Source organism: Nicotiana sylvestris, chromosome 9, assembly GCF_000393655.2.
Source record: "Nicotiana sylvestris chromosome 9, ASM39365v2, whole genome shotgun sequence".
NCBI lineage: Eukaryota > Viridiplantae > Streptophyta > Magnoliopsida > Solanales > Solanaceae > Nicotiana > Nicotiana sylvestris.
The window spans coordinates 12,799,624-12,823,743 of record NC_091065.1 but is presented as its reverse complement, the minus strand read 5'-3'; the positions used below and the strand labels follow the sequence as shown (position 1 = coordinate 12,823,743).

Genomic DNA, 24,120 nt, shown 5'->3' with positions numbered 1-24,120 from the left:
CAATTGTATTACTATTTTATCCTTATTTATTTTTTGGGCTTCTATTGCATATACATCGTCATAATAATATTTTATTATAATTTTCAGCATTATTTATATTTTAAATCACATCACTTGTACTATAATATCATCATCTTAGCATTTTTATTTCCTTTAATTATTGAATCATCATTTATCAAAAATATTTTGATGCTAATTTGCAACTTCATTCATTCCCGTTGCAATTTATTTCGAGCATATTCAGCATTTGAAAAAGGAGTATTTATTTCTCATATGATTTTTATTTAATTAATTATTATGATAATTTTAAATTAAGATAGTAGAGCCCAGAACACTTTCCAACGGCTCTTTCGCTTTTGACATATATATCTCACCTTTTATGAACTAATTCGGACAGAAACGCTCCATCCGCACAAACACAGAACACCTTCAGACCATCTTCCTCAATTAAGATCGTGTGCCACCATCCTACTGCGCTTGTATTTGCAGTGACTTTTTCGGATCCGAATTCAAGTATTTCTTTGCTAAGTTTTTCTTCGGGTCAGTGCTTGTTGTGCATGTTCTGAATAAAGTTTTTCATTTTTCTTGTATGCTATTTCTGTGCTATTTCTGTGTTGCATATGACTATGTCAAGCCATTAATTGTGTTTATATCCGAGCATTAGTTTAAAAAGCTTCGTCACTATTTGTACAATGTTGTTTAGTAGGTGCAAATGAGAATACACATGGTTTCTAGCATGAAGCTCGCTGTTCTTGTTAAATTTAATTCAATTGCGAATGGGTGTAGTGTATTTTGTAGATCCTTGTGGTAGTTTTAATGGCAATCCCATGGTGAAAAGTGTTAAATCTTTTCAGTTTTGCTGTAGTTGGGTTGTTGAGCAGCAAACACCTTGGAGAGGCAGTGAGACATTTCGTCGAACATCAGGTCTGCGGTCATGTCTGAGTAGACATGTACTGTAACTGCAACTTCCATATTACTCTCCTCATCAGGTAGTTCCGCCAATATAATGGAGTCACAACTAGGCGGAAAAGTGGGGTTCAGGGTTGGAGGTGGAGGCTTAAAAAGATGGCTGTTGGAATGGGTATGAAGGAGGTGGAAAAGAAGTCACCCAGTTGTGGTAGAGGAGGGACAATGAAAGCACCAACTAATGGATCCATATTCAACAAATGTAAAAATAATCTGACATTCGATCAGACTGAGGGAATTACAACTGATTTTGTCTCAATCTTTAGGGAAAACAAGGATAAACCAGGAAACATTCCAAATTCCTGCTATTTATAACTCTCACATTACCTTCAGTCGACCAGTATTTTAATAGCTTTTCTCAACCAGCATCCCACATCATCTGTTGGTATTTCCTCGTTTTAACAACTGACCCAAATACCTTAGCTTCTAGCCCAATAATATAATTAGTAAAGGGTCTGTTCATAACAAAAGCATTTAAATCTACTAAATTTTACATTCGATGCTGTAGGTTTAAGACTATAGAGAGCTTGCATTATGAATTAAGTGGCTTGAATCAGTGTGATTAAATTACTTCATTTCAGTTTCTTGATGTGTTTGTTGCTATACTAATTAGTGTTCAAGAGAAGTAAGGATTTTGAGGTATTAATGTAAAACTTTGTGTTGAAAATAGCTAGCCGGTCTTTGTTTTAAATCTTTCCATTTATAAGATACTTTTCGCTATGTGAACGTATGTGTTAATTGTCGGCATGTCTTTCCACTTGTTTGCTTGAATTGTTTTTTATCTGTAAATGTGTAAATGCATTCTATTACATATATCTTGACCGGCTACCCTCACGCGAACATTTGAATAATATTGGAGTTTTGTGCAAGATTTTCGCAAGCCATGGAGCTGCCACATGTTTTTCCTTAATTTTCTGCTGTTGTACCCAAACTCTAAAGAATAGAGGAAATCTCTTAATTTTTGGGGCTGTTGGGATGGAATTTATTTTCTTTATGTGTTTTAGCTCACTTGAAATGTGCCTTATGCGATTATGCAGTTAACAAGTGTCGTAATGCCACACCTCTAATCTGGCATAATTTTTTATTAACAATTTCTTTTCTTTTGTGAGGCACAGCTATCCACGGAGCCTAAAAAAGATCTTGTTGTTCGGAGAAAGCAAGGCCACTGTCCCCTTTTATCCCGTCACCCTTCACCCTGAAAATCTTAGGTGATGATGATAATTTTATTTTTTAAAAAATTAGTTGAATGCGAAAACTAATAGAGTCGCATCTTGTCGAGGCAACTTGGATGGCCAATGATATCATGCAAGCGGCTTTGCAGCCATGGCCGACCTGATTTTGGCTTCAATATGCGATACTCGACTCACGCCACAAAAGGGTATTTTTTTTCCCTTTCTTCTCACACTTTGTTATACTACACTATTCAGGATTCAGGACGTGATACTATGTCTGTGTTGTGTTCTTTGGGTGTTAGAACATTTGTGACTACTGTTTGGTTCCTGAAATTATCATTCTTCTCGAGCCTGCTGAATCTATATTTCCAATATTTGAACACTATTTCCAATGCCACATTATAGTTCAAGTGGTTTAACTATAAGAAACTGGAAAATTCACGATAGTGTTCAAATGATTTTTAATGCCATTTAACTTTTTTCATTACTTATCACGGTTAGAAGTCTTGAATTTTATTTTGACAGGCTAGTCAAACTATGCGCGTTATTTGTACCTCACGTTAGTTTGCAACCGAGGGTAATGGATAGGTAATATGAATCCTCACATCTTTCTTTAAGCTCAATTCATATCTCAACTCGTATCATAATCATGCACTAAGATTAACGACATGCAACTAAAATTGTCACAAAGCTACACCTCTAAGGGGGCACACATTTATACTAACCAATTTTCTTTTTTTCTTGTGAGATACCTTCAATGGAGTTCGATAAAGCACACAACCCAAGGACAATGAAGATTGTCTTGTGCATTTCTCTATATTGGCACATGAGGTACATCAAACATATAAAGAAATAGTGAGATTTTATTTTGATTCTAGGGTGGAGGTTAGTCGTCTCAATCTTGCTCATTTATATTTTTTATCTGCTTATGTGACTTGCTACTTGTTTACATGCCTACTTGCTCTTTTATGCCTTAGGAAATTCGCATCTTGCATTTTCCTGCTAATTACTTATTTTGTGGTTTTAAATATTTACGATTAGCATCTAGTTAGTAATTAACCTTTATTTGATCACCTAGTGCTCACATCTTGCTTCCTCCGTTGCGTAGCTACGCCAGGCCTTGCGTGGCTTCGTATTTGGTGCTTTTCAATCTCTCACCTTTCTCAACACTTTATGTCTTGAATATACACCTTTTTGAAGCATAATTAGTTAATTTATTCCAATAAATAGGGGCATAAAACTTTATTAACTCCCACATCACAATTTCCCCATCTCTTCCCCCCAAAACTTATATTTTTAGCTTAAGCTGCAGCTTCAAGTGCTAGAGAAGGTGGTAGGAGCATAAAACGAGGATAAAAACAAACAGGAAATGGCTTGTAATATACAAAAAAAGGCTAAAGGTTCAAAGGGGTTAACTAAGGAATACGTATGCGGGTAGGCAATTAAAAAGCTCAAACGATCCAAGAAAAGCCTAAAATTATTTTTCAAACCAAGTGCAACCTAGAATTTCGCCTTGAAACACACTTGGGGCAAGTAAGACCACAAAAGAAGTAAAAAAACTCAAAAAAATCCTCACCACTCATGGCATATCCTAAGCTCAAGTGTCCAATTGATATAAAAATATTCAAAAAGTCACATATAGCTTAAAAGACTAAATGATGAATCAAAGAGTTAAAAATAGAACCTAAAAGTTACAACAAAGATTATCACTTCAATCATTTTTCGTTTCAAACTACTAACAATTCATATACCAAAGTGTAAATGTGTTGGTACCAAAACAAGCCACACGTTGGTTTAGGAACGAAAAGATCACGCCCAATAACCACTTTATTCACTACTAGCTACTAAACTAACTAAAGAATTTTTTTTCCAAAAGAGAATTACTAAATAAGACTAATTCCTTTAAGAAGGTTGTCATGCCATCTATCATAAAGAAATGTCACGGTTCAAAATATATTATTTCCTTAAAAAATAATCGCGACAAAAAGAAAAATCAAGGAGGTTATCTAATACTATTAACAAGTAACGAAAATAACAAAAAGTAAAATCTTTGGTAACATGATCAAAGTTAACTACAAAAGATAATCAATCTATCAAGTTCACAAAATCAAGATCCATAATAATCACGCTCGAAGATGCCACATACATGTATCACAAAAGAAGTAAAAAAACTCACAAAAATCCTCACCACTCATGGCATATCCCAAGCTCAAGTGTCCAATTGATATAAAAAAAATCAAAAAGTCACATATAGCTTAAAAGACTAAATGATGAATCAAAGAGTTAAAAATAGAACCTAAAAGTTACAACAAAGATTATCACTTCAATCATTTTTCGTTTCAAACTACTAACAATTCATATACCAAAGTGTAAATGTGTTGGTACCAAAACAAGCCACACGTTGGTTTAGGGACGAAAAGATCACGCCCAATAACCACTTTATTCACTACTAGCTACTAAACTAACTAAAGAATTTTTTTTCCAAAAGAGAATTACTAAATAAGACTAATTCCTTTAAGAAAGTTGTCATGCCATCTATCATAAAGAAAAGTCACGGTTCGAAATATATTATTTCCTTAAAAAATAATCGCGACAAAAAGAAAAATCAAGGAGGTTATCTAATACTATTAACAAGTAACGAAAATAACAAAAAGTAAAATCTTTGGTAACATGATCAAAGTTAACTACAAAAGATAATCAATCTATCAAGTTCACAAAATCAACATCCATAATAATCACGCTCGAAGATGTAACACACATACATGTATCACAAAAGAAGTAAAAAAACTCACAAAAATCCTCACCACTCATGGCATATCCCAAGCTCAAGTGTCCAATTGATATAAAAAAATTCAAAAAGCCACATATAGCTTAAAAGACTAAAGATGAATCAAAAAGTTAAAATAGAACCTAAAAGTTACAACAAAGATTATCACTTCAATCATTTTTCGTTTCAAACTACTAACAGTTCAATCACTTCAATCACTTCAATCATATACCAAAGTGTAAATGTGTTGGTACCAAAACAAGCCACATGTTGGTTTGGGGACGAAAAGATCACGCCCAATAACCACTTTATTCACTACTAGCTACTAAACTAACTAAAGAATTTTTTTTCCAAAAGAGAATTACTAAATAAGACTAATTCCTTTAAGAAAGTTGTCATGCCATCTATCATAAAGAAAAGTCACGGTTCAAAATATATTATTTCCTTAAAAAATAATCGCGACAAAAGAAAAATCAAGGAGGTTATCTAATACTATTAACAAGTAACGAAAATAACAAAAAGTAAAATCTTTGGTAACATGATCAAAGTTAACTACAAAAGATAATCAATCTATCAAGTTCACAAAATCAACATCCATAATAATCACGCTCGAAGATGTAACCCACATACATGTATCACAAAAGAAGTAAGAAAACTCACAAAAATCCTCACCACTCATGGCATATCCTAAGCTCAAGTGTCCAATTGATATAAAAAAATTCAAAAAGTCACATATAGCTTAAAAGACTAAATGATGAATCAAAGAGTTAATAATAGAACCTAAAAGTTACAACATAGATTATCACTTCAATCATTTTTCGTTTCAAACTACTAACAATTCAATCACTTCAATCACTTCAATCATATACCAAAGTGTAAATGTGTTGGTACCAAAACAAGCCACATGTTGGTTTGGGGACGAAAAGATCACGCCCAATAATCACTTTATTCACTACTAGCTACTAAACTAACTAAAGAATTTTTTTTCCAAAAGAGAATTACTAAATAAGACTAATTCCTTTAAGAAAGTTGTCATGCCATCTATCATAAAGAAAAGTCACGGTTCAAAATATATAATTTCTTTAAAAATAATCGCGACATAAAGAAAAATCAAGGAGGTTATCTAATACTATTAACAAGTAACGAAAATAACAAAAAGTAAAATCTTTGGTAACATGATCAAAGTTAACTACAAAAGATAATTAATCTATCAAGTTCACAAAATCAACATCCATAATAATCACGCTCGAAGATGTAACCCACATACATGTATCACAAAAGAAGTAAAAAAACTCACAAAAATCCTCACCACTCATGGCATATCCCAAGCTCAAGTTTCCAATTGATATAAAAAAATTCAAAAAGTCACATATAGCTTAAAAGACTAAATGATGAATCAAAGAGTTAAAAATAGAACCTAAAAGTTACAACAAAGATTATCACTTCAATCATTTTTCGTTTCAAACTACTAACAATTCATATACCAAAGTGTAAATGTGTTGGTACCAAAACAAGCCACACGCTGGTTTGGGGACGAAAATATCTCGCCCAATAATCACTTTATTCACTACTAGCTACTAAACTAACTAAAGAATTTTTTTTCCAAAAGAGAATTACTAAATAAGACTAATTCCTTTAAGAAAGTTGTCATGCCATCTATCATAAAGAAAAGTCACGGTTCAAAATATATTATTTCCTTAAAAAATAATCGCGACAAAAAGAAAAATCAAGGAGGTTATCTAATACTATTAACAAGTAACGAAAATAACAAAAAGTAAAATCTTTGGTAACATGATCAAAGTTAACTACAACAGATAATCAATCTATCAAGTTCACAAAATCAACATCCATAATAATCACGCTCGAAGATGTAACACACATACATGTATCACAAAAGAAGTAAAAAAACTCACAAAAATCCTCACCACTCATGGCATATCCCAAGCTCAAGTGTCCAATTGATATAAAAAAATTCAAAAAGTCACATATAGCTTAAAAGACTAAAGATGAATCAAAAAGTTAAAATAGAACCTAAAAGTTACAACAAAGATTATCACTTCAATCATTTTTCGTTTCAAACTACTAACAGTTCAATCACTTCAATCACTTCAATCATATACCAAAGTGTAAATGTGTTGGTACCAAAACAAGCCACACGTTGGTTTAGGGATGAAAATATCACGCCCAATAACCACTTTATTCACTACTAGCTACTAAACTAACTAAAGAATTTTTTTTCCAAAAGAGAATTACTAAATAAGACTAATTCCTTTAAGAAAGTTGTCATGTCATCTATCATAAAGAAAAGTCACGGTTCAAAATATATTATTTCCTTAAAAAATAATCGCGACAAAAAGAAAAATCAAGGAGGTTATCTAATACTATTAACAAGTAACGAAAATAACAAAAAGTAAAATCTTTGGTAACATGATCAAAGTTAACTACAAAAGATAATCAATCTATCAAGTTCACAAAATCAACATCCATAATAATCACGCTCGAAGGTGTAACCCACATACATGTATCACAAAAGAAGTAAAAAAAACTCACAAAAATCCTCACCACTCATGGCATATCCTAAGCTCAAGTGTCCAATTGATATAAAAAATTTAAAAAGTCACATATAGCTTAAAAGACTAAATGATGAATCAAAGAGTTAAAAATAGAACCTAAAAGTTACAACAAAGATTATCACTTCAATCATTTTTCGTTTCAAACTACTAACAATTCATATACCAAAGTGTAAATGTGTTGGTACCAAAACAAGCCACACGCTGGTTTAGGGACAAAAATATCACGCCCAATAATCACTTTATTCACTACTAGCTACTAAACTAACTAAAGAATTTTTTTTCCAAAAGAGAATTACTAAATAAGACTAATTCCTTTAAGAAAGTTGTCATGCCATCTATCATAAAGAAAAGTCACGGTTCAAAATATATTATTTCCTTTAAAAATAATCGCGACATAAAGAAAAATCAAGGAGGTTATCTAATACTATTAACAAGTAACGAAAATAACAAAAAGTAAAATCTTTGGTAACATGATCAAAGTTAACTACAAAAGATAATTAATCTATCAAGTTCACAAAATCAACATCCATAATAATCACGCTCGAAGATGTAACCCACATACATGTATCACAAAAGAAGTAAAAAAACTCACAATAATCCTCACCACTCATGGCATATCCTAAGCTCAAGTGTCCAATTGATATAAAAAAATTCAAAAAGTCACATATAGCTTAAAAGACTAAATGATGAATCAAAGAGTTAATAATAGAACCTAAAAGTTACAACATAATCACTTCCATCATTTTTCGTTTCAAACTACTAACAATTCATATACCAAAGTGTAAATGTGTTGGTACCAAAACAAGCCACACGTTGGTTTAGGGACGAAAAGATCACGCCCAATAACCACTTTATTCACTACTAGCTACTAAACTAACTAAACAATTTTTTTTCCAAAAGAGAATTACTAAATAAGACTAATTTCTTTAAGAAAGTTGTCATGTCATCTATCATAAAGAAAAGTGACGGTTCAAAATATATTATTTCCTTAAAAAATAATCGCGACAAAAAGAAAAATCAAGGAGGTTATCTAATACTATTAACAAGTAACGAAAATAACAAAAAGTAAAATCTTTGGTAACATGATCAAAGTTAACTACAAAAGATAATCAATCTATCAAGTTCACAAAATCAAGATCCATAATAATCACGCTCGAATATGCTACATACATGTATCACAAAAGAAGTAAAAAAAAACTCACAAAAATCCTCACCACTCATGGCATATCCCAAGCTCAAGTTTCCAATTGATATAAAAAAATTCAAAAAGTCACATATAGCTTAAAAGACTAAATGATGAATCAAAGAGTTAAAAATAGAACCTAAAAGTTACAACAAAGATTATCACTTCAATCATTTTTCGTTTCAAACTACTAACAATTCATATACCAAAGTGTAAATGTGTTGGTACCAAAACAAGCCACATGCTGGTTTAGGGACGAAAATATCACGCCCAATAATCACTTTATTCACTACTAGCTACTAAACTAACTAAAGATTTTTTTTCCAAAAGAGAATTACTAAATAAGACTAATTCCTTTAAGAAAGTTGTCATGTCATCTATCATAAAGAAAAGTCACGGTTCAAAATATATTATTTCCTTAAAAAATAATCGCGACAAAAAGAAAAATCAAGGAGGTTATCTAATACTATTAACAAGTAACGAAAATAACAAAAAGTAAAATCTTTGATAACATGATCAAAGTTAACTACAAAAGATAATCAATCTATCAAGTTCACAAAATCAAGATCCATAATAATCACGCTCGAAGATGCCACATACATGTATCACAAAAGAAGTAAAAAAAACTCACAAAAATCCTCACCACTCATGGCATATCCCAAGCTCAAGTTTCCAATTGATATAAAAAAATTCAAAAAGTCACATATAGCTTAAAAGACTAAATGATGAATCAAAGAGTTAAAAATAGAACCTAAAAGTTACAACAAAGATTATCATTTCAATCATTTTTCGTTTCAAACTACTAACAATTCATATACCAAAGTGTAAATGTGTTGGTACCAAAACAAGCCACATGCTGGTTTAGCGACGAAAATATCACGCCCAATAATCACTTTATTCACTACTAGCTACTAAACTAACTAAAGATTTTTTTTCCAAAAGAGAATTACTAAATAAGACTAATTCCTTTAAGAAAGTTGTCATGCCATCTATCATAAAGAAAAGTCACGGTTCAAAATATATTATTTCCTTAAAAAATAATCGCGACAAAAAGAAAAATCAAGGAGGTTATCTAATACTATTAACAAGTAACGAAAATAACAAAAAGTAAAATCTTTGGTAACATGATCAAAGTTAACTACAAAAGATAATCAATCTATCAAGTTCACAAAATCAACATCCATAATAATCACGCTCGAAGATGTAACCCACATACATGTATCACAAAAGAAGTAAAAAAACTCACAAAAATCCTCACCACTCATGGCATATCCTAAGCTCAAGTGTCCAATTGATATAAAAAAATTCAAAAAGTCACATATAGCTTAAAAGACTAAATGATGAATCAAAGAGTTAAAAATAGAACCTAAAAGTTACAACAAAGATTATCACTTCAATCATATTTTGTTTCAAACTACTAACAATTCATATACCAAAGTGTAAATGTGTTGGTACCAAAACAAGCCACACGTTGGTTTAGGGATGAAAATATCACGCCCAATAATCACTTTATTCACTACTAGCTACTAAACTAACTAAAGAATTTTTTTTCCAAAAGAGAATTACTAAATAAGACTAATTCCTTTAAGAAAGTTGTCATGTCATCTATCATAAAGAAAAGTCACGGTTCAAAATATATTATTTCCTTAAAAAATAATCGCGACAAAAAGAAAAATCAAGGAGGTTATCTAATACTATTAACAAGTAACGAAAATAACAAAAAGTAAAATCTTTGGTAACATGATCAAAGTTAACTACAAAAGATAATCAATCTATCAAGTTCACACAATCAACATCCATAATAATCACGCTCGAAGGTGTAACCCACATACATGTATCACAAAAGAAGTAAAAAAAACTCACAAAAATCCTCACCACTCATGGCATATCCTAAGCTCAAGAGTCCAATTGATATAAAAAAATTCAAAAAGTCACATATAGCTTAAAAGACTAGATGATGAATCAAAGAGTTAAAAATAGAACCTAAAAGTTACAACAAAGATTATCACTTCAATCATTTTTCGTTTCAAACTACTAACAATTCATATACCAAAGTGTAAATGTGTTGGTACCAAAACAAGCCACACGTTGGTTTAGGGACGAAAAGATCACGCCCAATAACCACTTTATTCACTACTAGCTACTAAACTAACTAAAGAATTTTTTTTCCAAAAGAGAATTACTAAATAAGACTAATTCCTTTAAGAAAGTTGTCATGCCATCTATCATAAAGAAAAGTGACGGTTCAAAATATATTATTTCCTTAAAAAATAATCGCGACAAAAAGAAAAATCAAGGAGGTTATCTAATACTATTAACAAGTAACGAAAATAAAAAAAAGTAAAATCTTTGGTAACATGATCAAAGTTAACTACAAAAGATAATCAATCTATCAAGTTCACAAAATCACGCTTGAAGATGTAACCCACATACATGTGTCACAGATAAATGTGCTGCCTCCAACATAAAGTGTTACATTGTCCTCGATACAACAAAACAAAGCAAAGTAATATAGTGAAGGGTGCTCCTTGAAATCTGCATCACTCGGAGCTCGAGGTACTGGAAATTGTGAGCTCCAAGTCATCCACGTCACCATCCTTCGATCCACAAAACTTCCTCAAGTGTGTTTATCATCCTTGCCAGGAACTTGCTCTTGTTCTTTTTATGTTCTTTTTGCTTTAGCTGCCTCCTCTCAATCTTACCTACTTTGCCCAGATCTCGAGTGCTCTCTCTCGAGCAGAACATACAACGACTAGGTGGTCACAAAAGTGTTTCATTCAGTGATCTATTTATGTTCCCTCACATCCATTTGCCACCAGGGTTCAAGACCCCGAAATTTGAGAAATATGATGGACACGTAGACCATATCGCCCACTTGAAAAGAAGAAAAGAAGCAGTTGTTGCTTGAATAGCAAACAGCTGAGGGGTGTAGGAGGAAAAGAAGAATTACTGATTTATTTTGGTGAGAGTCTGGTGTGGGGAGGGGGTAGCCTCTGAATGGTTTGACCAAGATATCTTCCACTGCATGTTTGGGACGACATGGCCCAGGCATTTGTCAAATAATTTCAGTACAATATTGATATTGCGCCAGATCGCAATTCCCTGTCCAATATGAAGAAAAAACCGACTGAAAGCTTTAGGAAGTATGCCATCAAATGGAGGGAGCAAAAGGCTAGAGTTAAATAACCACGAGTTGACCACTGTTTTTCTGGAGGCTCAAGATCCTGACTACATCCAAAATATGATGTCCGCAATGGGGCCTCTCGAGATAGAGGAGATGATCGAAAATGGTCCTGACTCTGTCGTGATGGCGCCTCTCGTGAAGACTAGGCCAGCCGACACACTTCCAATTCATTTTAAGCAATTATAATGATAAATATTAAGACTTTAACCACGGTTCGTTATGTAAAGTCACTTAAGTTCAGTTTAAGCTTTTTAAAACATGCCTTTTAAAATAGTTAATCAAGTAAAAGGCAGGCAACAAAAAAAGGTAAACACATAACGAATCGCCCCTCGGGCACAATACCAATAGAATCAGCCCCTCGGGCTCTATCTCATATCACAATGGGTACCCGCACTCACTAGGGGTGTGCAAACTCCTGGAGGGGCCCCTTACGGCTCAAGCACAATATCAAGCCATCTAGTAGCGTAATCACATAGGCTCTCGGCCTCATAACAAGCCACCTCGTGGCGTTCAAAATCTTAGGCCGAACCTCATAATCATAATCAGTGTTTCCTCACAACATAGGCCATCAGCCTCACTTAGTCGGAATCTCACAAGCCACTCGGGCAAACAATAAAACATGATGCTCAACCCAAAATATCATTTTAAGTGTTAGCAGAGTAAACATGGTTGAGAAGAAAACCGTAGAATATAGCATAATTGAGTACAAGTATAAAGTCAAAATAGTGAGGAAATATCTGTAAAAATCCTCTAAGGGTCCAAATAGTTGGCATGGGGCCTAAATATGGCCAAAACATGATGATAACAATTAGTTTTCAATCAAATACGCGATAAAACAGTCATTCAGGATTGACTAAATCACAATCCCCAACGGTGTCCGACCCCACGCTCGTCATCGAGCGTGTGCGTCACCTCAATATAGCAAATGATGTGCAATCCGGGGTTTCATACCCTCAGGACAACATTTAAAATCATTACTCACCTCAATCCGGTCCAAACTCTAGCCCGCGACACCTTTGCCCCTCGAATCGGCCTCAACTCGCGTCAAATCTATCAAACATTAGAATGACGACGTCAAAATACGCTAAGGGAACGAAGCCCATGCGAAAATAATCAATTTACAACACAAATCCCGAAATTACCAAAACTCGCCTAAGGCCCACGTCTCGGAATTCGATAAAATTTACATCAATAGATTCCTCACCTCCCCACGAGTTCATACATATCAAAAGTCCCGAAATCCGACCATAAATGACCTCTCAAATCCTCAAGTCTAAGTCTCCAATACCAAGCCGTAGTTTTCCCAATTTTAACCCTTAATCTCCCTCCACTAATACCATGATTAACCAATGGAAATATGATCATAAACTCAAGTAATGAAGCTTAGGGAACTTACCCAACTGATTCTCTTCAATTTACCCTTGAATTCACTGCCCTAGCTCGCTTCCCGACTTCAAAAATGGAGAACTTAGCCAAAATTCGCGAAGGAAACATTTTATACCTTCTGGCCTAAGGATTCCGCACCTGCGGCCCTTTAATCGCTTCTGCGGTTCCGCTTTTGTGGTCCACAAACCGCTTCTGCTGTTTTCGCTTATTCCTCAGCTTCCGCATTTGCGATGCACATTCCGCACCTACGCCATCGCATGTGCGGTCCCACAACCGCTTCTGCGGGTTCTGCCTTCCTAGGCTCTTCCGGTTCTGCGACTCCACCTTCGCTCCTGCGTGGGGGACCGCAGGTGCGGTTTTGACAACAATGGGAAAACTTCAGCTGCGTCCCAACTCCAATCTTCCGCCAACCATCCGAAATCACCCCGAGGCCCCCAAGACCTCAACCAAAAGCACAAATAAGTCACATACCACCATTCAAACTTGTACCAATCTTCAAAACACCTCAAGCAACATCGAATCACCCAAAACACATCGGATTCAAGCCTAAGCTTCCAAAATCTTCCAAATATCTCTTTTGATAAAAAAGTCTACCAAACCACGTCTGAATGACCTGAAATTTTTCACACACATCCTAAATGACACAACGGAACTACTGCAACTTTCGGAATTCCATTCCGACCCCTATATCAAAATCTCACCTATCAACCGAAAAACGCCAAAATACCAATTTTGCCAATTCAAACCTAAATCTACTCCGGACCTCCAAAACTCATTTCCGTCACTCTCCTAGGTCCCAAATCACCCCCGAAGCTATCCGAACCATCGGAACTCACATCTTGTTGACTTTTCCAACTTAAGCTTCCTCAAAAGAGGCTAATTGTCTCAAACCTTACCAAAACCTCTCTGAACCCGAGCCAACCAACCGATCACACATAGAACCGATAGACAAAGCTATAAGAAGCAGAAATGGGGAAAATGGAGCGGTAACTCATGAGACGACTGGCCGGGTCGTCACATCCTCCCCCTCTTAAACAAACGTTCGTCCTCGAACGAGTCAAGAAACATACCTGAAGCTTCAACTCTTAAACAAACGTTTGTACTCGAACGAGTCAAGAAACATACCTGAAGCCTCAAACAAGTGAGGATATCTGCTCTGCATCTCCCACTCGGTCTCCCAGGTAGCCTCCTCCACGGGTCGACCTCTCCACTGCACTTTCACTAAAGCTATATCCTTTGATCTCAACTTTCGAACCTGACGCCCCAAAATAGTTGCTGGCTCCACATCATAAGTCAAATCACCATCCAACTGGATCGTGCTGATTTCCAGAACATGAGACGGATCCCCAATATACTTCCAGAGCATAGACTCATGAAATACCGAATGCACACTCGACAAGCTGGGTGACAAAGCAAGCTCATAAGCCACCTCCCTAATCCTCCGATGCACCTCAAAAGGCCCAATGAACCGAGGAATCAATTTACCCTTCTTCCCAAATCTCATAACACCCTTCATGGGTGAAACCTTCAACAGAACCTTCTCACCAACCATGTAGGACACATCCCGAACCTTCCTGTCAGCATAACTCTTTTGTCTTGACTGCGCTGTACAAAGCCTCTCCTGAATTTACCTTCACCTTTTCTAAAGCATCTTGTACCAAGTCTGTCCCCAATAGCCTAGTCTCACCCGGCTCGAACCAACCAACTGAAGATCTATATCGCCTCCCATACAAAGCCTCATATGGAGCCATCTAAATACTCGATTGGTAGCTGTTGTTATAAGTAAACTCTGCAAGCAGTAGAAACTGATCCCATAACCCTCCTAAATTAATGACACAAGAACACAACATGTCCTCTAATATCTGAATAGTGCGCTCGGATTGCCCCTCCGTCTGAGGGTGAAAAGTTGTGCTCAACTCAACCTGAGTACCCAACTCTCGCTGCACAGTCCTCCAAAACTGCAATGATGGAAACTGGGACACCATGCAAACGAACAATCTCCCGGATATAGATCTCTGCCAACCGCTTTGAAGAATAGGTACACACAGGACTTGGTCAACCGATCCACAATCACCCAAATAGCATCGAACTTCTTCAAAGTCCGTGGAAGTCCAACTACAAAGTCCATAGTGATTCTCTCCCACTTCCACTCTGGAATATCCATCTGTTGAAGCAAGCCACCCGATCTCTGATGCTTATATTTCACCTGCTGACAGTTGAGACACCGAGCTACAAATCCCACAATGTCTTTTTCCATTCTCCTCCACCAATAATGTTGTCTCAGATCCTCATACATCTTCGCTACACCGGGATAAATGGAATACCGCAAGCTATGGGCCTCCTCCAGAATCAACTCCCGAAGCCCATCCACATTGGACACACAAATTCGGCCCTGCATCCTCAACACCCCATCATCACCAATAGTCACGTCTTTGGCATCATCGTGCTGAACCCTGTCCTTAAGGACAAACAAATGCGGATCATCATACTGGCGCTCTTTGATGTGATCATATAAGGATGACCGAGAATTCACACAAGCCAATACCCGACTGGGCTTCGAAATATCTAACCTCACGAATCGATTAGCCAAGGCCTGAACATCAACTGCAAAAGGTTTCACCATACTCACCGTCTTTCGGCTCAAAGTATCAGCCACCACATTGGCCTTCCCCGGATGGTACAATATAGTAATAACATAATCGTTTAGCAACTCCAAGCACCTCCGCTGCCTCAAATTGAGATCCTTCTGCTTGAACAAGTGCTGGAGACTACGATGATCAGTAAACACCTCATAAGACACACCATATTAGCCTCCAAATCTTCAACGCGTGAACTATGACAGCAACTCCGAATCATGAACGGGGTAGTTCTTCTCATGGGGCTTCAACTGACGAGAAGCATAAGCAATAACTCTACCCTCCTGCATATGCACACCCAATACCAACTCTCGAAGCATCACAATACACGGTATATGAACTTGAAGCTGATGACAAAACTAACACTAGAGCAGTGGTCAAGGCTGTCTTGAGCTTCTGAAAGTTCTACTCACACTCATCCGACCATACAAATGAAACACCCTTCTAAGTCAACTTGGTCAAGGGCGATGCGATAGATGAGAATCCCTGAACAAACCGGTGATAATAGCCTGCCAAACCAATAAAGCTTCGAATCTCTGTGGCTAAGGACGGTCAAGGCTGTCTTGAGCTTCTGAAAGTTCTACTCACACTCATCCGACCATACAAATGAAACACCCTTCTAAGTCAACTTGGTCAAGGGCGATGCGATAGATGAGAATCCCTGAACAAACCGGTGATAATAGCCTGCCAAACCAATAAAGCTTCGAATCTCTGTGGCTAAGGACGGTCTGGGCTAACTTTGAACCGCCTCAATCTTCTTTGGATCAACCTGAATACCCTCACCGGACACCACGTGCCCCAAGAAAGCCACTGAACTGAGACAAAACTCACACTTGGAGAACTTTGCATAAAGCTTCTCCTCTCTCAATCTCTGCAACACAACTCTCTAATGCTCCGCGTGCTCCTCCTGACTATGCGAATACACCAGAATATCATCAATGAAGACTATGACTATGCGGAACACACTGTTCATCAAATGCATGAACGCTGCTGGGGCATTGGTCAGCCCAAAAGGCATCACCAAGAACTCATAATGACCATTCGGGTTCTGAAAGTTGTCTTAAGAATATCCGAGTCCCTGCTCTTCAGCTGGTGATAACCTGAACGGAGATTACTCTTGGAGAACACTCTCGCTCCCTGAAGCTAGTCGAGTAAATCATCAATGCGAGGCAAAAGATACTTGTTCTTAACTGTCACTTTGTTCAACTGCCTATAATCAATGCAGTTGGTTATAGAACCGGCACACCCCAAGGTGACACACTAGGCCGAATGTCAAGGAGTTCCTGAAGTTGCTCCTTTAAGTCCTTCAGCTCCGCTGGTGCCATACGATACATCGGATTAGAAATGGGCTGAGTGCTCGGCACTAGGTCAATACCAAAGTCAATATCCCTGTTCGGTGGCATGCCCATCAGGTATGCGGAAAAATCCCTCACAACTGGAACAGAATCAATATTGGGAGTCTCTGCACCGACATCCCTCACAAAGGCTAGATACAAAAGACAACCTTTCCCAACCATACGCTGGGCCTTCAAAAATGAGATTACCCTACTGGGAACATAATTAGTCAAACCTCGCCACTCAATCTGTGGCACACATAGCCAATGTCATTGTCTTAACATGACAGTCCAGAATAACACGACACAGAGATAGCCAATTCATGCCCAAAATAACATTGAAATCCACCATACATAACAATAATAGATCCTCTCGGGTCTCCAGACCCCCAATAGTCACCACACACGACCGATACACATGGTCTACAACAACAGTATTGCCCACCGGAGTAGATAGATGAATAGGTGACAAGAGACTTACGGGATGTATCCCAATAATGAGCAAAGTATGATGACACATAAGAAAAGGTGGAACCGGGATCAAATAATACAGAAGCATCTCTGTGCCAGACTGAGACAATACCTGTAATAACAGCATCGGAAGCAATAGCATCGGGTCTAGCTGAAGTGCATAGAAACGGGCCTGACCGCCACCTGATCGACCTCCCCCTCTAGGGCAACCCCTAGCTGACTAACCCCTTAGCTAGGTGGGTGGGTGGTGATGAAGTAGCTGGCGCTGAAGCCAATGGCTGACTCCTTGTCATGACCCCGGTTCGCCCTCCGTGAACCATCGTGACGGCACCTAGTCTCTACGACTAGGTAAGCTTTTAACAATGCGGAATATAAACAATAATTGCGGAAGAAATAATTAAAAACCGAAATAATAAAATGAAACAGTGTTTAAGGTGCCGCTCGGCGCATACAATAACAACTCTCGAAGCTAACAACAATTCCCAAAAACCAGAATCTCATAACACAATATTATACAACAAGAATGCCCCCAGGCCATCACAAATCCTCACAATCAATCCCTGACATAGCCCACCTTGTCTCGCCACGTGTGCAAATAATAACATAACAAGTGCCCGCCTTGTTTCGCCACACCTACATCATAATGTTCCCACCCTGTCTCGCCACATGCGCAACCCACATATAAGCATATATACATATCCTTCCTTGTCACGCCGCATGTACAATATATCAATAGTAACAATAGCATGGAAAAAACCTCGTGCAACCCCTCAACAACAATCCGCACGGCAGAGACCTCGTGCACAACACAACATAACCGCACGGCAGAGACCTCGTGCACCAACACAACCAGCACAACAACAATAGTGACAATAATACAAAATATAGCGAGTGAATCCACTCCAAAACTTCAAATCGCAAGGAATCGGTATAACCAGTTCACAAGAATAGCCACAGTAAGAAAAATGAAAGGCATAAAGGGAACAGTTCAACGAAAGGAAAAACTAACATGTAGTGACGATCCCAAAATAAACAAATCAGTACAAGGAAGACAACACGAGTCTAGTAGTCCTAAATAAAAGCAAGTCGACAAGGATATATAGGTCATCTAAACTCCGTTTAAGGTTGGGAAGTTACGAGAATGTTCGATAATTTCAATTAAGGGAAGATGATCTTAGCTGCACTTAAGACTAGGCGATTATAGGAGGGGTGACAATAACCCTCAATAACACAGGCATTTATGGAAAGGTAGCATGATGATAAGAGAGACGAAGTTCTTCAGTTAAATCAAATAGGATGACAATTAGGCAATAAGATTAAATCATGAAGCAAATAATTCCAACTAAGCATGTAGAGACGAAACCAATAAGCAAGGAACTCAGTCATATTAAGAATAACTCCATACGTAGTGAATATAAGAACCTAAGAACCCTAAAAGGAGGGATGACAATAACCCTCAATAACACAGGCATTTATGAAAAGGTAGCATGATGATAAGAGAGACGAAGTTCTTCAGTTAAATCAAATAGGATGACAATTAGGCAATAAGATTAAATCATAAAGCAAATAATTCCAACTAAGCATGTAGAGACGAAACCAATAAGCAGGAACTCAGTCATATTAAGAATAACTTCATACGTAGTGAATATAAGAACCTAAGAACCCTAAAAGGCCATGTATCCACAATTAAGTCTGAGTACGCACTCATCACCTTGCGTACACGGATTACAATCAACATAGAAGACTCAATCCTAAGGGGAAGTCCCCCACACAAGGCTAAGCAAGATAGACGACAACTCAGTACTCTAAAATGGACTTCTCTGACGAAAAGACCTCCGGACAGCTCAAATCCAACTATAACAACTCCAAAACACACATAAATCGAATGAGGAACTATTCCGAATAATAAAGTTTCAATATTTACAAAATATAAAAATCGACCCAAAAACCAACCCCCGGGCCCGCACATCGGAACCCATCAAATTTTACAAAATTCGATCACCCATTCCAAAATAAGTTCAACCATACGTACACGGATTACAATCAACATAGAAGACTCAATCCTAAGGGGAAGTCCCCCACACAAGGCTAAGCAAGATAGACGACAACTCAGTACTCTAAAATGGACTTCTCTGACGAAAAGACCTCCGGACAGCTCAAATCCAACTATAACAACTCCAAAACACACATAAATCGAATGAGGAACTATTTCGAATAATAAAGTTTCAATATTTACAAAATATAAAAATCGACCCAAAAACCAACCCCCGGGCCCGCACATCGGAACCCATCAAATTTTACAAAATTCGATCACCCATTCCAAAATAAGTTCAACCATACAAAATTTATCCAATTCCGATACCATTTGGTCCCTCAAATCATGATTTTTCATTTTGAAATTTTTCTTCAAAAACCAACTCTTTCCCCAACCTAAAACACAATCTATATATATATATATATAATTGAGGGTCATTGACCTGGTGACGTGGCAGGCCTTGATGAATAGGGATTGTCTTTGTCTTTTTCACAATTTTTTGGAGTTTTCTCTAATTTATTCTCATTTACCTAAGACAAAAACCACGGTTAATTTATTAGAAACTAGAAAACCCCAAACGTTTCCTCTTCTTTTCACCGCCAGTCGTAACCTTACAATTTTTAACAAGGTCTTTCTTCTTCCTTACGATAATTCAAAACGCTGATCCCTCTTCTCTCTCTACTATGAAGAAAAAAAGGTTGTTTCTGTTTTGTTTCATATATTTCTTTCTTCTAAGTTCGAACGACCCTTTTCTTTTGACTTCAGTCTCTGGAAATCCATCTACCTCACTGTCAGAATTGCAGCACCCGTCATCTGAATCAGAATTCAAAAGTTCCCATTTAAGTTAGTAAATTAAGAAGAAGAAGAAAAAAAAAGCATGGTAGCTTTTTTGTTTTTTTAAAATCTATCAAATATAAAAAGTTAATTTCTTCTAAAATTTCTGACCCGAAATGTCTCTTTCAAATCTGATATTCTTTTACTTTCTGCTCTCTTGATATTGAATTGTGTTTCCGGTATATGTCCTCACCAAAGCTTCAAAATTTTGGTAACTTGGCTTCACTTTCTTGCTGATTCGACCATAAAATGAGAGAGACTCGTCCTATTCCAGGAAAAGATCAACCACTATTATCATTTATTGGTAATATCTTTCTTCTCCCTTTCTCTTCTAAGTTACTTTTTATATCAAGATCTACTTCTACTTAATTACTGTGCCTACTATCTGAATGTTTTCATTGAGACCCTAACATAAACTTACGAATTTGTTAAGTTTCTAGACCAATATTAGCTATCTTAATAATAAATATTTTATTGTTAAAATATATTCACACCCGACGTTTGTACCATCTCAGTAAATTTATAATATGTTTCTTTACATAATCGTTAGCACTTAATTATATCCAATCAATATGGTTTTTTAGATGAAAAATAGACAAACACATTAATTTGTTGATTCTTTTTGCCCATGTTCTTTTATTTTCTTTAGTGGTAAATGAGAAATGATATTGATTTGTGTCAAAGTTTTTCAACGAAAGCAAAAGGTAGACAGGTGCCCTGCTCATTGAGTTTGCCCTTCATTTGGTTAATTCCATAAAAATTGATATAATTTTTTTGTTTTGGATTATATTAGTATCATGTAGCTAACCATACGTATTAAGTCAATTAGGATACCCGAAATAAGTGTTTTAACTTTTTTCGTGGCTGAATTTTGACAATTGTGATTGAAAAGCTTGAAACTTTACTTGCCAAATTTCATAACTTTTTCTTATGGTTTATATGTTGGTTGTATATACAAATTTATGTGCTCTTCAAATGAAAATACATTATGTGCTTATTTTCCAACTTTTGAAGTCTTTCCCATCTCTCTCTCTCTCTCATATATATATATATATATAGAGAGAGAGGTGACGTGACACCTCTTCTAAGGCAAGATCTCTATTTATTTTATTCTCAAATATTTTCCTTTGTTCTATTTTTAGGATGTATTAATTTATTATTTAAAAGAAGAAAAACTAATTTGATATGACTTCTCTAAATAGTTGTGTCCAATCTAAATAAGTAATATACTTACGTTCTTTCCTCCACTTAAACTCATTCATAACATAATTACTTCCATATTTATTCGTTTTTATTTCCCATTATTTTGATTAGTTTTTAATATGTTCTTTTGTAGTTCAAGTCTATTGCTTGACTTTTGAGGTTTTGGTTGTAATATAGGGATTTTAGAAGTTTCAGTTTTTCATCACTTCCCAACATGATCAAAGGGGCATGAGAGTCTGGTAAACGACACTTGGTAATAGCTTTTTGTTTTCTCTATTGGTTGGTATATATTTTTTTGCTGCTTCTTGCATTTCTTTGTTAGCATTAAAATATTTATACATGTCAATCATTACATATTTGTGAATGGATCTTTCCTGAGATATCTTTACAGAGTTTCTTGCTTTTTAGGTATTCTGAAAAAGAACAATATTCTAGCTTCCATCTTTGGTATGATTCTGCATTTTCAGAACTTTCTTTGGTCTGGTGTCACTCTATGCCTTTTCTCTTTGATTATTTATTCTTTGTATTTATAGTTTAAGTTGCGTTACTTTATAGGAATGTGGTTTATGCGTATTAGAATTTGACACGATCATTATTATGCTATTCAGATTGGTACAACTTTTTCAGACTTGATCGGTGTTTATTTCATGTGTCTCTGTATTAATATTTTTTTTTTACTTTTTATATCAGGTTTTGGCAGAGTAAAGAGTCCAAGCATGTGGACTCCGATGAAAAACTTTGAGCATTGCCTTTTCCCATTCTATTTGATTTCACAGTGTTTATCTTGAAAGTGGAATTAGCTTTTGGCACAATATGAGTCCAACCATATAGATTCAAGTGAAACTTTTATATCTTCTTCTTCCTTCCCATTTGGCTTTCCAATATTTTCTTGACAGTGTTATTTGCAAGAGACAGACTGAAAAGATTGAAAAGATTGAAAGCACCGCCAGTTAAGAATTATAGTCCTCTTTCCCTTTCTTTCTTAAGGCAAAAATTCAAGTAGTGACTAATTATAGAGAAATTGGATGAATAAAGAAAAAATTGAAAGAAAGAGACGAAGTGGCGGGGAGGGGAGAGGGGTGGGTGAGAAAGGATCCAAATCGGGTTTCAAAGATGTGATCAGATACTTAGAGTGGGAGAAGGAATTTGTTTCTTATGATCTGCAGAAGCAGTATAGAAGCCTTTGTAGACATGTAGCAAAATATATTTTTCAGTCTATTTCTCAAGTTATGTCACCATCATCAAATAACCAGCCATTTTATTTGGATTTCCTCTGTACATGATTTTGTTCAAGGTGTTTCGAGTTTATTTTGGCAGTATGTAGTGACATTGTTAATATGTCTACTTTTAGTCATCTATTTAATGGCATGGAAGTTTCTCTCTAATCATACATCTCATAGGTTTTATGTTAGTTTACTTGGCATACTTTTAGACCTCTGTCGAACTTGTGCTCTGTTCATAGCGAGTGAGAAAAATTATTTGTAGCTCCATTTTATATATAAGATCTATATTAGTTCCATGTTAAAAATGAGTTGAACCTAAAAGTTTAGAGGATTTCAAGGGAAAAAAACCCGAGTATGATATCTTTTAGCTTCGTGATTCCTTTGCTTTATTTAAGTTTTTATCCAATTTGTACAGTACTTGATAAGTTTATTCAAGTACAAAAGGTACACCTTTAATATTCTGATAAGGTTTTTCCTAAATTGGATATGCTGATTGAGAACTCCTTCCTACTAATTTTTCTCTATCTTATTAATTTTGGAGTTGAATGTTCTGCACTCAATATTGATGTATAGAAGATCTCTTGGTTTTCTGCTTGATATTTTGAGATGGATATAAAGCATATTGTAGTCTTGCATGTATGATGCTACTGCAACTTACTAATAATACAACTATTATTTTTATGCAGGGTTATAGCTGAACATTCAAATAATAACCCTCCAAAGCAACAATAACAGTTGCTAATGTAAGACATGGCCAAATGGGGAATAGTCCTCAGACTATAAAGAATTTATAAAAAGTATGACAAGAAAACGATGAAGTCTTGTAACTTTTGTTCAAAGAAAATTCATATATATTGCAATTGAAACAAACTCGAATTAGTACTGCAGTGAGGAAGGTGTTATGAAAAGCTTATAATCATCCCATGATCCAAACAAAGGTGTACCGTCCTCTTTTTTTTAAAATCAATTTAGTATATCATTCTTTAATTAACACTCTCAAAAAGAATATGTAATTTTTATAATTTCTATTTGTGATAAATATTCAACTCATTGAGCAAGAGGAAAAAAATTGTCGCTCTTATATTCGTTGCAAGTGCATTACCTCCTTTTGTCACTTTTATTAGAGAGATGTTGAGAGATTATACCACAAGCA

At 35.9% G+C, this 24,120-nt stretch overlaps 1 long non-coding RNA gene across 6 annotated transcripts; it reads left to right on the top strand.

The window, feature by feature from the left end:
• Positions 1-410: 410 nt before the first annotated feature.
• Positions 411-23,895, top strand: LOC104231987 (uncharacterized). Of its 6 annotated transcripts, none has more exons than XR_011402145.1 (6): positions 411-540; positions 2,082-2,344; positions 2,664-2,969; positions 21,922-21,997; positions 22,435-22,581; positions 23,654-23,895. It is a non-coding gene; the product is annotated as an uncharacterized lncRNA (long non-coding RNA). The 6 variants fall into 6 exon arrangements; XR_011402146.1 differs by lacking the exon at positions 23,654-23,895 and having other exon boundaries at positions 2,664-2,726; positions 2,887-2,969; positions 22,435-22,704; XR_712219.2 differs by lacking the exon at positions 23,654-23,895 and adding an exon at positions 20,740-20,845 and having other exon boundaries at positions 22,435-22,704.
• The last annotated feature ends 225 nt before the right edge of the window (positions 23,896-24,120 follow it).